Source organism: Rutidosis leptorrhynchoides, chromosome 2 (assembly GCF_046630445.1).
Source record: "Rutidosis leptorrhynchoides isolate AG116_Rl617_1_P2 chromosome 2, CSIRO_AGI_Rlap_v1, whole genome shotgun sequence".
Taxonomy (NCBI): Eukaryota; Viridiplantae; Streptophyta; class Magnoliopsida; order Asterales; family Asteraceae; genus Rutidosis; species Rutidosis leptorrhynchoides.
In genome coordinates, this window is record NC_092334.1 from 225886464 (window position 1) to 225902455 (window position 15992).

Below are 15992 nucleotides of genomic sequence, written 5' to 3' on the forward strand. Positions count from 1 at the left end.
CACAAGTACGTGAAACTACATTCTATGGTTGAATTATCGAAATCGAATATACTCCTTTTTATTAAGTCTGGTAATCTAAGAATTAGGGAACAGACACCCTAATTGACGCGAATCCTAAAGATAGATCTATTGGGCCTAACAAACCCCATCCAAAGTACCGGATGCTTTAGTACTTCGAAATTTATATCATATCCGAAGGGTGTCCCGGAATGATGGGGATATTCTTATATATGCATCTTGTTAATGTCGGTTACCAGGTGTTCACCATATGAATGATTTTTATCTCTATGTATGGGATGTGTATTGAAATATGAAATCTTGTGGTCTATTATTATGATTTGATATATATAGGTTAAACCTATAACTCACCAACATTTTTGTTGACGTTTTAAGCATGTTTATTCTCAGGTGATTATTAAGAGCTTCCGCTGTCGCATACTTAAATAAGGACGAGATTTGGAGTCCATGCTTGTATGATATTGTGTAAAAACTGCATTCAAGAAACTTATTTTGTTGTAACATATTTGTATTGTAAACCATTATGTAATGGTCGTGTGTAAACGGGATATTTTAGATTATCATTATTTGATAATCTACGTAAAGCTTTTTAAACCTTTATTGATGAAATAAAGGTTATGGTTTGTTTTAAAATGAATGTAGTCTTTGAAAAACGTCTCATATAGAGGTCAAAACCTCGCAACGAAATCAATTAATATGGAACGTTTTTAATCAATAAGAACGGGACATTTCATCAGTCTATTTGAATGTTGATATGTATCATGTAATTGAATTGAACATGAAGAATTGAGATGTTAGTTATGCACATCACATATCTAGCATATGCTTTAAGTCCTGCCTATTAAATAATATGCAACACTTGTCTTACCCTGTTTAGGGATAATAGTTGGTCTATGATTATTATCTTGATTTTTGTTAATATAAGCTATGAAACTTGCCTAATATGATTCCCGTATGAGTTATTCATTCATGTAACTGCTTTTATTTATAATTGTTTATTTTCATTCTTTACTTGCTTTGTCCTTTTATTCATTTATCCACAAACATCTCTTCCTAAGAGATAAGAATCTAAATCTCTAAAAAGACATAAAAATCTATCTTTAGTTCTTTAATAAGAATTAAACTATTCAATAAAATCAACTTAAAACGCATCTACGCTCTATTGGGACGATAACCTAAAATACTACATCTGATTGGGTCTTGTTGCTCGTTAGGGTGTTGAAGTGTATTAAATAAAGGTTTTATAAATTTAAAAGTTGAAATTCAAATTAAGCACTACTGCACACACTTTTGACACATCAGTGGGGCTGAGGTGCGTCGCACCATTAAGGTGGTGGGCCGCACCTTATAACTGAACTTCTGATCTTCAACTTCTGCATTTGAATTTTGGCTTTTTAGTGTTAAGGTGCGCCGCTTTCTGGTTCTGGTGTGCTGCACCACTATACTGCACTTTCAAATCTTCATTTTTCACTTGGAATTGCCTATTTTGCAATCCTTTTCCACTTTAGATCATGCCATGCACTTTGGTTCACTAAATAGACTAGATTTTGGTCAATTTTATACCAATTTGAGCTTTAAGCCATGAACCGATACTTTTGCGCAAATATACAATTTTTGGGCTCAATGATCCTCAAAACCGAGTGTAATGAGGTAGATATTGCGAGGTAAAATATGTATAATTCGAGCAATATCATACTTCAATTTAGATTTTAAATATTTTAGTTAGTATTTAGTAGTAGCTAGCTTAGCTTTTATTTTTCGGAGGATATCCGGGCAAGTCCCTGCGATCTCGGGCAGATGTCTTCGGCCTTTTTAGGTTTTTATCCGAAATGCTTGTCTTATTAATTAAACCTATATTGTTATCATTTATGTTTAATAATGTGTTTCGATATTACCATGTTAGCTTAATTAATCTGTATGTTTCCATGATAGAAGTTTGGGTTAGCGTAATTATGTTAAATTAGTACGATTGTTGATGTTATACTGAATTTGTGACCTCGATAGATTTGTATGCTAGCATCTTAAGGATTGACCAACCTAGGTTGTGATCAGGACTTATCCAGCTATATGAACTTAGCTACTTCATAGAATTAAGGCCCTTGGTTATACTGTATCTAAAGATTCTATGAACTCGGTATGACCGGAGTTCCCGAGAGGCATCTAATGCGCTTTTAGGACACGGAACTTAAGAATTGAGACATGAATGACGTAGTATACCTATTGATTGTTCCAAAGAGACCTCTTAGGAGCTATTAAGATCTAGTTAGTGCCTTAACTATGTGACCCAAACCTATTGCACGTTCTTGTTTGATTTTTTCCCTAGGATTAAGTCATATGAACTGTCCAGGTATCTGTTAGGTTTCTATCTGCTTTACTTTCAGCATATCAACTGTAATGTTGTATAATGTTTAGGTTGGTATGATCTCATTAGTATGACGAAATTGTTATTATTTTGCATTAATTTTTGTCAACTTTACCCGACAGACTCCTTCCGTTTGGGATCAGTGTTCACTCAACACGGTACGTTGTTATTCAGTTACCTAAACTGGTAACGAGGGTTAGGATTAGAACTTAACCTACTAATAAACCTAATGCTTTACTTAGGATAACCTCCGAGGTATAGTTACCTTTCAATTATACAACCAAGTGACATACTTTTCACTGCTCAACAAGAACTCCGGGTGTCTAGAGATAAGTAGGTCTGTGTAATTGGCTCATATAATCAGATCTACACTATTCTAATCATAGCTTTAACAAAAACTTAGTTACCATTCCCTAGCCCAAACTGATATCTTGGCCAACATTACCCTGATCTGCACACTCCGGATATCCATCCATCGACTTTACCTTTCCGTAATTAGGATTATTAGTTTAAAACCAACTACTATCTTTAATCAAGGTAATTTAACCAAAGATAATTATCCACTGGATCTTTAATTCGTTAAACCGTTTAAAAGTACGACCCTAGGTTAACTTACACCTTCTACCTTAGAAAGTTAAAAGTTAATTTAGGCCCACTACAAGAAAAACGGCCTTTTAGGACCTTTTTTTTGTCAGAAAAGCGAAGGTCCTAAAAACTACATAATAGGACCATTACATCAGGGTCCTAACAGGGTCATGGAAATGATCCTAACAGACTACTATTTAAGACCTTTTAGTAATTGTATCCTATATGTTGATTGACGGAATTTATTTAGGGTTCTAAAAGGTATAACTAATAGGACACTTTTTAAAGGTCCTATCATAACTTGTGACCTTTTTAAAAAGGGTCCTATAATAGGATTATCTAGGATCTTTTAGTAATGGTGTCTTATATGTTGATTGACGGAATTTATTTAGGGTCCTAAAAGGTATAACTAATAGGACACTTTATAAAGGTCCTATCATAACTTGTGACCTTTTTAAAAAGGGACCTATAATGGGATTAAATAGGACCTTTTAGTAATGGTGTCCTATATGTTGATTGACGAAATTTATTTAGGGTCCTAAAAGGTATAACTAATAGGACATGATATGGCCAAAATGGACGGTTTTATTTGTGCGGTGTCGTTAGGTCACAACACGTCAGAATTAGCTACCAAAAGAGAGTAACGGTTTTATCATTTGTATTTAGCTGGGGTTCCCTAGCTATAACTCACCTACTTATCTTCCTTTTAACAAGTAAGTGGTAAATATAACACAGGTTCGTATTTTTGTAAGTTTGCTCAGTAACGTGGGACAAAAGTGCCTATATAGTTAACCCTAGTGACAAGAGGTGATAGATTAAGATTAACTACTAATACTATAATTTAACTATAAAGATAGAGATATATAGGTATGGAGAATAGAATTATAATGGGAAACTATCACAAAAGTTTAACTTCCAAGAATAAACACTAAACCTCAATCAACTGGGCTATGAACCTAACTGATTTGTCACTAAGAGTTTAGGTTTTGAAGATTCTGGCTAAGACGGATATCCCTACTCCCAACGTTAACCTTAGAGGGTTTAAACGACCTTATGGATAGAATCCTAGGTACATGAACAAAGTGGTATATCCCTAAAGGAAAGTCTCAGCTTTTCTTAATCCTAGTTGGTCTAACTAAAGCAATACTTAATACGACGCTATGCCTTAACATTAACAGATGTGCAATCTTAGATATTCTAAGGTACCGCTAATTGAATTAGAAGTGTATCCTTTACGATCACTTACTCAACCCCGGATCATCTTACAATATCTCAAGAACATTGCTTCTGATGCGAATCATGCTTCTAAGCAAGCCAGTGTTCACTGAATTCTATATTGCCTACTCTAATCACAGCCTAAATGGGCAGCTCTTCTTTGACGAATAAATGGTTATCCGTACGTAGGTACTATATCCCTATTGTGACGTTAATCACACATAACTACTTACCTTGTATCCTAGGGTTGATCAGGTCCTAATACTAGGTTATAGCCACGTGAATAAGCGGAAAGGGTGATCCGTAAAACTTTATATGTTTTTTAAAAGTAAGCATTTAATCACGCCGGTTGTTATCTTAACAAATACAGCGCTGTCGTACGTTTATATATTAGTAACACTCATCATATATACTTAAAATCACTTGCAAACAACTTCATTCTGAATGTAGCCTCAAAATAGCTAATGTGCCACAGAAATTAGACGTGTTTAAACATATTAATTTTCCAGATTATTAATCAGGAGTTAAAAGATGCGATATCAAAATATTTAATCAACGAAAACTGTAAGTAAAAGATGTGATACATCAATCGTTGTGTATGATTCCGAAAACTTCGAGTTCTTGATGCGATTGTTTAAAGCGGAAACCTAATTTGGAGAAATTGAAACCCTAATTTGTTGAATCGAAACCATAATTATTTTGCTTCAATTGAAACCTTAATAGGAGTTGCACTTTGTTTGAATCAAAACAGGTGAAATCCAATCGCTAAACTAATTAATCTGTAACATGGATTGATTACAAATTCTTGGAAATGAGGAGTTACAAATGGGAAGTTAGAATTGGGAAGTTACAAATGTGGTTTTGGATTTGAGATTACAGAGTATGTTAGTAAATGGGGAGTTGGAATGCGATATCTTTGATTTGAGTAGGGCAGATGGGTATTTTAGGAAAGACACATAAACTGACATGAGAGAGATAATTCTGACATCAGATAAATCTTAACCATTGGATTAACCCATAAAAACCTCATCTAATGGTGGGGATTGACTGTTTTAATTATCTTTATTAAAATCTGAAGTAAATACTGTTTTGCTTTAATAGATAGCGTAGATAGTTTAATTAGGGATCCGTGCGAGTGAATCTAATTGGTTGATTGTTTGGATGGAAGGCTCTGATTGGTTAGAATGAAATGAAATGGATTACTGATTTCTATTTTATTATTTAAGTTAATAAATACTCTCTTCGTCTTTATTTGTTGTCTCTAAAAACCATAATTTATGAAACAATGTTTCATAAGTTTAGATTATTTCAGCGGTCGTGTGGTTGCCCAATGGTGTTCTGGTTGTTCGATGGTGGTTCGATGGTGGTATCGTTTAGATAGTAGAGAAATATACCACAACCAGACCACATGTCCGCTAGTGGACAACTGAACCACCACTGAATAACCGATCCACTACATGTCCACTAGTGTACAACTTAACCACCACATGTCTAGGGTTTGGGATCTATGGTTTAGGGTCTATGGTTTAGGGTCAGGGTCTAGGGTTTAGGGTATGGGGTTTCGGGTCTAGGTTTAGGGTCTAGGGTCTATGGTTTAGGGTTTATGGTCTAGAGTTTAGGGTTTAGGGTCTAGAGTTTAGGGTTTTGGGTCTAGTGTCTAGGGTTTAGGGTCTAGGGTTTATGGTATAGGGTCTACGATTTAGAGTCTAGGATTTATGGTCTAAGGTTTATAGTCTAGGGTTTAGGGTATAAGGTTTAGGGTTTATGGTATTGGGTTTAGGGTTTAGGGTCAAGGGTTTAGGGTTAAGGGTTTAGGGTCAAGGATCTATGGTTTATGGTGTAGGGTCTAAGGTTTATTGATGTGCGTAGAGGTGTATACGAAATAGTTATACTTTTACTACAAAATACTATTAAATACGATACAATTTTACACAAGTTATTTATTTATTTATAGAATGGATATACCTAAACCTTGCTACAACACTTATAGGCAGTGTACCTAATCGTACAGTAGTGTAGTTTTTAGTAAGTCCGGTTCGTTCCACAGGGAGCTAGCCAAGTTTAACGCTATATTTTTAAAACTATATTTGTATAAATATAAATATATATAAGTAATATTATTATTATAAAAAGAGGGTTTTTACCTTTTAATGACCGGTTTGTCGATTTTAAAACTTTAGTCGCAGTTAAAACCTAATGTAAAATATTAAATAAATAAAAGACTTAATTTTAAAGCGTAAAGTAAATGACAATAATTAAAGTGCGATAAATTAAAGTGCGATAAATAAAATTGCGATAATTAAAAAGTGCGATAATTAAAATGACAATAAATTAAAGTGTGATAATTAAAAGTGCAATTAAATATGAAATAAAGGAATTATGCTTATTTAAACTTCCGTAATCATGATGTTTGACGTGTTGATTTTAGCTTATTACCATGGGTTAATTGTCCTTTGTCCTGGATTATTCAATATGTCCGTCTGGTTTTTGTCCATAACAGTCCATCAGTCATAAATATAAAGTGCGAGTGTCCTCGTCAAATTATCCTTATATCCGAAGTCAAATATTCCAACTAATTGGGGACTTAAACTATAATTATACCAATTTTCCTTGTATATAATTCACCCATGTTTTAATAAGTCCATTGACTATTAATCCATTCCCGTTTCCGGTTAAATGAACGATTATTAGTATTTATAAATATCCCGCCCATCGTGTCCGATCGAGTGTATATGGTTATTTATAGGTACGTCCAATTGTAAATCTTTATATTAAATTAACAAACTATCATTTAATTAAACAAATATAAAGCCTATTAATAGCCCATAGTCTAATTTCCACAAGTGTCGTTCTTTTGTCCAAACCCCAATTATGGTACAAAGCCCAATAACCACGTCTTTAATATTTAGTCCAACATCATGATTACTTCGGCTTAAATAAGCATAATATTAACTTAAGTACGAGACATTAATTTAAAAAGGAGAACATAACTTACATTGATTATTTATCGTGTAGTGTTACACGGACAGAACTTCGACTTCAAAACCCGTAAAATAACCTTTACATTACCCAAACTAATCTAATATATAACTAACCTATATTATATATATATATATATATATATATATATATATATATATATATATATATATATATATATATATATATATATATATATATATATATTATACAGAGGGAGTATTATTGTGGATGATGTTTTGAGTTCGACCACAGGCCTGCCTTTTATAGCAATGTGGCCAGGTTTTTGCTGCCATGCGATCGCATGGAAAAAGGGCAGCCAGGCCATGCGATCGCATAGCCCCTCTGGACAGCTCACTTTGCCTTGTCTCCTAGCTTGTCGACGTTATATTTAATTAATATATAATATATAAATAATTTATATAATTATTTAAATATTATATTATATTCTTGTGCATAGTTGACTCATAATTTTTGGCCCGTTGCGTCGCGCGTTGATAGTTGGCTTAGGTCCTGGTTCCGGATTTTCGAACGTCCTTTCGTACGATTTAATATCTTTTACTTTGCGTTTTGCAATTTGTAATTTGCACAAAAAATTATTTTCCTTAACTCCCAAAATCCGCGCAAGTCTTTAACTCACTTTTAGTGGCACTTTTGAGTGCACTATGACTTTAGTGGCACTTTTCAGGCTTTAGTGGCACTTTTTCTTCAATTCTTTAATCTTCGTGCTTTGTCTTCACATTTATTTATTTAAACGATTATAACTTAAAAATAGAATAATTACAACTAAAAACTTTACATATTGGGATGATATTGCGACTAAATATATGTTCGTTTGGAGCACTATCAAATATCTCCACACTTGAGCGTTGCTTGTCCTCAAGCAATACAGAACTTGAAATTAAATATCACGAATCACTTCTTTATTCTTCACACTTTATACATTAGTGATTTTGATACGGCGGTATAAACAATGATAGTAACGATGTGGTTTACAGTCCCACATGACTATAAAAATTTAGATCCTTAAGGAAATTGGATCTTTATGAAAACATTTGATCTTTTGAAAATTCATTCTAGCTTTTACCCTAGATAAGTTTTCCGGAATAACCCTTCACCGGTGTTTGCAAAATATTTTTGTGGGTTTGGTGGGTTTCAGATTTGAAAATTTTAGCTCAAAACTTATGGTTTTGTGTCACCCACTTGCTAACCTTGTATTAGGAAAGCAACACGTCCAGTATACTTGCTCCGTATATTACTTTTCGGTAAACTACCGTCTGGTTGTAAAGGAAAGCGTTGAACAATCAACTGTTAAGGCGATGTCTAATGACATGCAGATGTTCATGGTCTACAACGTGTCGGATGCAATTACTATCCTTTGTAGGAGCAATAGTAAAGATCACCCTATAATTTTTTGGTCTGGCACAAGGTCCTGTCTTTGACCATGCTATGCAACCACCGTTCTTACGGTTGACATCCGATTTGGTTCAGGTGACCTAATGAATTCCAGGTGAATTCCTAGGATTTTACGTTCAATGGTAATGAGCGCATTGAAAATAGGTTTTCAGAAAACAAATCGGTTTTAATTTGATAAAAATATTTTCTCGTTCAAGCTCGAGTTTAGATATCATCGAATTCCATGAGTTTGTAATTCTCAATCTTTAAACTCAATCTCAAGGATTGAGTAATATCAGTCTTAAAAGCTGATTTTTAATCTTTAAGGAGATTATCCTTTCTCGGGATCTGATTCATTAGTCTTATCAAGCTAATTTACATGGCGCCCTCCCCATTTTACGAGACAGATCCTCTCATGGTTAGGATAAGTCTGACCACTTGGCGACCCTGTTTGATGCTGAGGTCCGTGGATTTCCTGCTGATATTAGAGATGACTTTTCTAGATTTTTCGTCAACCTACAGCTGGTCTGGACGACAACTTCTTGACCTAAATCAAGAAGCGCGTGTCTTTTTCGGAAGACTTTACTTCCTTTTAATGATGGAATTGATTCATCGTGTAGATCCATCTTTTCTTTTATCTTTATTATAATATTGCGGGTAAAACAGTCAATTTAGTCCCAAAAAAAGCACCTGCAATAACTTTACAGAAACATGTGATAGATAGTTTTTTAATTGAATAACTTGGTACATTCTCCCCACACTTAGTTTCTTTCGTTGCCTTTTTATTCTCCTTTATTCCATTTTAAATGAATTTAAGTGTTTTAGGGTGTTTCTCAATTTATGTCCTTTCCGAGGTAACGATAATATTGGTATTAACACCTAGTTTTCATCGTTCATAAATATGTATAAACATGATTTTGAATTCATTTATTTGAAATTTTTTAAAATTTTCACAAAATTTGGCAAATAAACCAAGTGCAAACCCGAGAGAATTTATAACCCTTCCCCACACTTGAGATCATGCAATGCCCTCATTTGCATGAAATCAGACTATAATTATAAATTTACGAGGGTGATAAGTGTAGAAAAATGATTAAAAATACCCAGTTTGTAATTACAAAGCTCGTCGAATGATAGATGGCGCGCCTCATCATTCATTCCTTCTTGTTTTATCACACATGTTTTTCTTCAAAAACGGTTGCTTTTCTGAACTGTTTGCTAATCTTTGAAAATGCGTCTTTTACCCTAACTTATTATGCATGTTTATTAACGAGTTATGCACTAACCCGAACCCCGAATTTAACGTTAAGTGGGGTTAGACTTCCCCATACTTAGCTGACGACATGTGAAGTCGGTAGAATAAGTTCCACGAATTAAAATATTGAGCCAGTTATTTACATCTCGGGTGGTATAAAATATATCAATGGGTTTAAAGTTTAGACCCACCCGATCGTCACTACTTAATTCTTTTTTAAGTGTAACTTTTAGTAAATGGATATGTCTCTTTTCTGGTTCTTGGTCAAATGGATCGATATACACCGACATACATATTTCTATAGGGTGGACAATTCCTAACATTTCCTTCCGTTTTCTTGGGATTAAAGTTTTCACCTCTATTACCCAATTGGGTGAAATTCGAGGTGTGAATATCTATTACAGCTTGTAGTTCATCTTTAGTAGATGACTCGTCTATTGAGAATATTGGGTTGGAAGGTTGTGGAATGGTGAATTTCGGGATCGAAGCAAATTCTTCTTCATTAATGGTACTTATCGGTCCCACCATTTTGGTCTCGGGGGTAAAATTTTCAACGTTATCATTTTCCCAAGAGTACCAATTTGTCACCCTTACTTCTTCTTCTTCATCCATTGATGGATCGATGATTTCGTCGGTAGAGGCTAATGTGTCGATATGTTGTGAAATTGGTAAAGCTGAATAAAAAGTATTATCGGGATAAGTGGTGATTTTGGAGCTCTCGAATTCATCAAAATTCGATGATATGAGATTTTCTTGCACAATACTCCTCAGATCAACAGGTGTGTTATCTGATAGAGTTTCAGCTTGCTGATTTACAAACTCTCTCATTTGTTCATTTTGAGCATCGAGTTCTTCGAGTTTGATTTTCATATTGTCTAAAAGATTTTAAGACACATAATGTTCTTCGTCTTCTGGTTGTTGAATTTGGATATATTCTTAGGAATAATTCCAATTTGAATTGTATTCTTCATAATCATTCCATTCAGGTTCTATGGTTGCATAATTTTCCATAGGAACGCAATAAAAACATTCCCATGTTGAGTGATAATCTCCACAGATTTCACAACTAGTTATCGTTTCGTCATTCGTGATCCAAGATTGACCGGATGAATTTTCATCAACACTCGTTTGAGAGTATTGATTTAATTGATTTCGCATGTCAGAAAGAGTTTCCAACATATTCTCAAAATTTTCCATAATACACTTTTTACCAAATTTTAGCTACAATGTGGTGCATTTACTAATTATCCTATTAGTTATAAAACTAAAAATTATATAAGTTATCAAATTAATAGACTTTTCTGCTTTTGCCCACGTTTCGAATAGCCAATAGATGCAGCAGGTAGCCAGGACCCTTTAAATCGAAAGCCCACAACTCGCCACTAACAAATCTAACTATTACTACGAACCAGAAAATTTGGATGTCTATCAATTTAACTGCTTAAAATAATTTTTCGTTTTGAAATTTTAGAGAAGAAATAGAAAAAATTCTAAGTCCTAAAAACTAGAGCGTCAAGAAATAAGAAAGAAAAAGAGCGCGTCGAAAAAGTCGAAAAATAAAAGGTCGAAAAATAAATGTCGAAAAACAAACAGTCGAAAAATAAAAATAAGAAAATAAAGCGTCAAAACTTAGTATTCTAAAAACTAAATATTAAAAGTTATGTCTAAAGGTATTAAAGCTTAAAAGGAATTCTATATCCAAAACGGCAATAACTTAAAAAGTACTGAAATTTTTAAAATGGCGTCGCAAAATTCTAAAGCACCTAAATCTTAATCTAAAGAAAAAGCACTTAAGGAATTTTATGGCAAAGCCTAAAAATCTAGAAATATAAATAACTACGGCAAAATACTACACTTAAAACTAAATACGAACGAAAAAAATATACAACTTACGAATTAAACTAATAAAAAGATACGGAAATATAAAAATAAAACTAAAGTTATAAAAATACAATTTTTTTATAAAAATATTATTTTTATATTATTTATTTTATAAAAGTAATAAGTTTATATATTTAATAAAACTAATTTTAACTTAAAATACAAATAATAAATAAACTAAACTAATTAATATAAAATATAACCCTAATTAGGGTTTAATAATAATAATAATTAATAATACCCTTATTATTGCTGTTATCAGGTTCAGTAGGGCGTGTCAGAACCCTTCATGTGGTCGCATGAGTTTTGGTCTACGGATCCATGCGATCGTATGAATTAAAAAATGGGCCAGATTATTTGGGCTGCTACAATGTAGCCCGAATATAATTTTAATTTTTTTTTCTGTTTTAAATTTTCTATTTTATAAATATATAAAATAAATAAAAACTTATATTTTTACAAAAAAAACTACCTATTAGTTTTTGTAACTAAAAGAAAATAAAAACTTTTTAATTTTTTTTTATATTTTGAACAACTCTTAAAAATATATATATATTTTGTTTTTCTTTTTATAGTTTTGTATTTTTAATATCTAAAACGTATTTTTACAAAAGTAAATTAAAAATCTTTTTTTTTATATATATAGCGTTTCGCTTACGGCGTTTAAGCAGTCCCCGGCAGTGGCGCCAAAAATACTTGATGTGCGTAGAGGTGTATACGAAATAGTTATACTTTTACTACAAAATACTATTAAATATGATACAATTTTACACAAGTTATTTATTTATTTATAGAATGGATATACCTAAACCTTGCTACAACACTTATAGGCAGTGTACCTAATCGTACAGTAGTGTAGTTTTTAGTAAGTCCGGTTCGTTCCACAGGGAGCTAGCCAAGTTTAACGCTATATTTTTAAAACTATATTTGTATAAATATAAATATATATATAAGTAATATTATTATTATAAAAAGGGGGTTTTTACCGTTTAATGACCGGTTTATCGATTTTAAAACTTTAGTCGCAGTTAAAACCTAATGTAAAATATAATAAAAGACTTAATTTTAAAGCGTAAAGTAAATGACAATAATTAAAGTGCGATAAATTAAAGTGCAATAAATAAAATTGCGATAATTAAAAAGAACGATAATTAAAATGACAATAAATTAAAGTGCGATAATTAAAAGTGCAATTAAATATGAAATAAAGGAATTATGCTTATTTAAACTTCCGTAATCATGATGTTTGACGTGTTGATTTTAGCTTATTACCATGGGTTAATTGTCCTTTGTCCTGGATTATTCAATATGTCCGTCTGGTTTTTGTCCATAACAGTCCATCAGTCATAAATATAAAGTGCGAGTGTCCTCGTCAAATTATCCTTATATCCGAAGTCAAATATTCCAACTAATTGAGGACTTAAACTATAATTATACCAATTTTCCTTGTATATAATTCACCCCTGTTTTAATAAGTCCATTGACTATTAATCCATTCCCGTGTCCGGTTAAATGAACGATTATTAGTACTTATAAATATCCCGCCCATCGTGTCCGATCGAGTGTATATGGTTATTTATAGGTACGTCCAATTGTAAATCTTTATACTAAATTAACAAACTATCATTTAATTAAACAAATATAAAGCCCATTAATAGTCCATAGTCTAATTTCCACAAGTGTCGTTATTTTGTCCAAACTCCAATTATGGTACAAAGCCCAATAACCACGTCTTTAATATTTAGTCCAACATCATGATTACTTCGGCTTAAATAAGCATAATATTAACTTAAGTACGAGACATTAATTTAAAAAGGAGAACATAGCTTACATTGATTATTTATCGCGTAGTGTTACTCGGACAGAACTTCGACTTCAAAACCCGTAAAATAACCTTTACATTATCCAAACTAATCTAATATAAAACTAACCTATTATATATATATATATATATATATATATATATATATATATATATATATATATATATATATATATATATATATATATATATATATATATATATATATATATATATATATATATATATATTAATTATACAGAGGGAGTATTATTGTGGATGATGTTTTGAGTTCGACCACATGCCTGCCTTTTATAGCAATGTGGCCAGGTTTTTGCTGCCATGCGATCGCATGGAAAAAGGGCAGCCAGGCCATGCGATCGCATGGCCCCTCTGGACAGCTCACTTTGCCTTGTCTCCTAGCTTGTCGGCGTTATATTTAATTAATATATAATATATAAATAATTTATATAATTATTTAAATATTATATTATATTCTTGTGCATAGTTGACTCATAATTTTCGGCCCGTTGCGTCGCGCGTTGATAGTTGGCTCAGGTCCTGGTTCTGGATTTTCGAACGTCCTTTCGTACGATTTAATATCTTTTACTTTGCGTTTTGCAATTTGTAATTTGCACAAAAAATTATTTTCTTTAACTCCCAAAATCCGCGCAAGTCTTTAACTCACTTTTAGTGGCACTTTTGAGTGCACTATGGCTTTAGTGGCACTTTTTAGGCTTTAGTGGCACTTTTTCTTCAATTCTTTAATCTTCGTGCTTTGTCTTCACATTTATTTATTTAAACGATTACAACTTAAAAATAGAATAATTACAACTAAAAACTTTACATATTGGGATGATATTGCGACTAAATATATGTTCGTTTGGAGCACTATCATTTATGGTCTAGGGTTTATGGTCTAGGGTTTAGGGTATAGCGTTTAGGGTTTATGGTATAAGGTTTAGGTTTTAGGGTCTGAGGTTTGCATTTTAGGGTTTAGGGTCTAGTGTTTAGGATTTAGGGTTTAGGGTCTAGGGTTTAGGGTCTAGGGTCTAGGGTTTAGGGTATATGGTTTAGGGTCTAGGGTCTAGGGTCTATGGTCTAGGGTCTAGGGTCTAGGGTTTAGGGTCTAGGGTTTATGGTTTAGGGTTTATGGTCCAGGGTTCAGGGTTTAGGGTTTGGGGTCTAGGGTCTAGGGTTTAGGGTCTAGTGTTTTTTTTTTGTTTGGGTAAAGGGCCCAATACCCGACAAAATTCATTAAAGGGTCTAGTGTTTAGGGTCTAGGGTTTCGGGTTTAGGGTCCATGGTACAGGGTTTAGGGTCCAGGGTTTGTAAAAAACCCTTAGGATCACCATTGAAGTTGATGGTATAGGAAGGGCTAGTGACACAATTCATTATCCACATAATCATCATCGGGTGAAACCCAAACATATGCAGACACCTCTCTAACAAACCCCATTCCACAGTATCATATACTTTATGGATATCAATATTAAAAGCACGCCTAGACACCCTTTTTTTTTTTACCCTTATAGCCTCTTAACAACTCTTGGCACAACAAAATGTTATCACTAATTTTCCTACCGGGTATAAAAGCACTCTAGTTCACATCAATGATATAATCCAAACACCCCTTAAACTTATTAGTTATCACTTTGCTGATGCATTTATAAATCACATTGCAACATGCAATAGGTCGAAAATGAGACACATTCTGAGGAGAAGTGATTTTAGAAACAAGGGCTATGGCCGTAAAGTTAACTTCTTTTAACAGTTTACCATTTTGAAAATACTCTCTAATAGTTGAACACACATTCTTACCAATAACATCCCAAACTGACTTGAAAAACTTTGAAGAATAATCATCAGGACCAGGAGCCTTCACATAATCGATATCAAACATGGTAGCCTTATATTCATCATCAAGAATGTATCTAACCATGAATAAAGCATTCTCTATGATATCTTCATAGTAAACAGAGTTTCAGGAGAAGATATAGGTTGAACATCCACAGAGGTACCAAGAACAGACTTGAAATATGGTTTAGAATTTATGGTTTAGAGTTTATGGTTTAAGGATTAGAGTTTAACTTGATTTTCTCCCAATATTCTTTTCTAAAAAACTATGTAATGTATAGAATGAATACGGGGATTCATTAATTTAACTTATAACGGGGCCGACAATAGTGGGTGCATCAATTAAACTTAAAAAGGGCCGGGGATTGATAGTATGTCCATTACATTATAAATTATTTGCAGCAATAGATGATTTCTCTATACATTAATTTTCAATAATAGATGGGTTTTGCTATACTATAAACATTTTTACAAGATTAAATTCAGTCTTTATGAAGTAACCGGTCTCTTTGATATCGAATGAAAAATTAAAAATTACATTTATCAAAAATTTCACTTAAACCGTCAAAGATATATTTAAGATAAATTATTTTAGCGCTCATCACATTGAGTATAGCTAAAACCAATGAAAAATATAGAAGTGT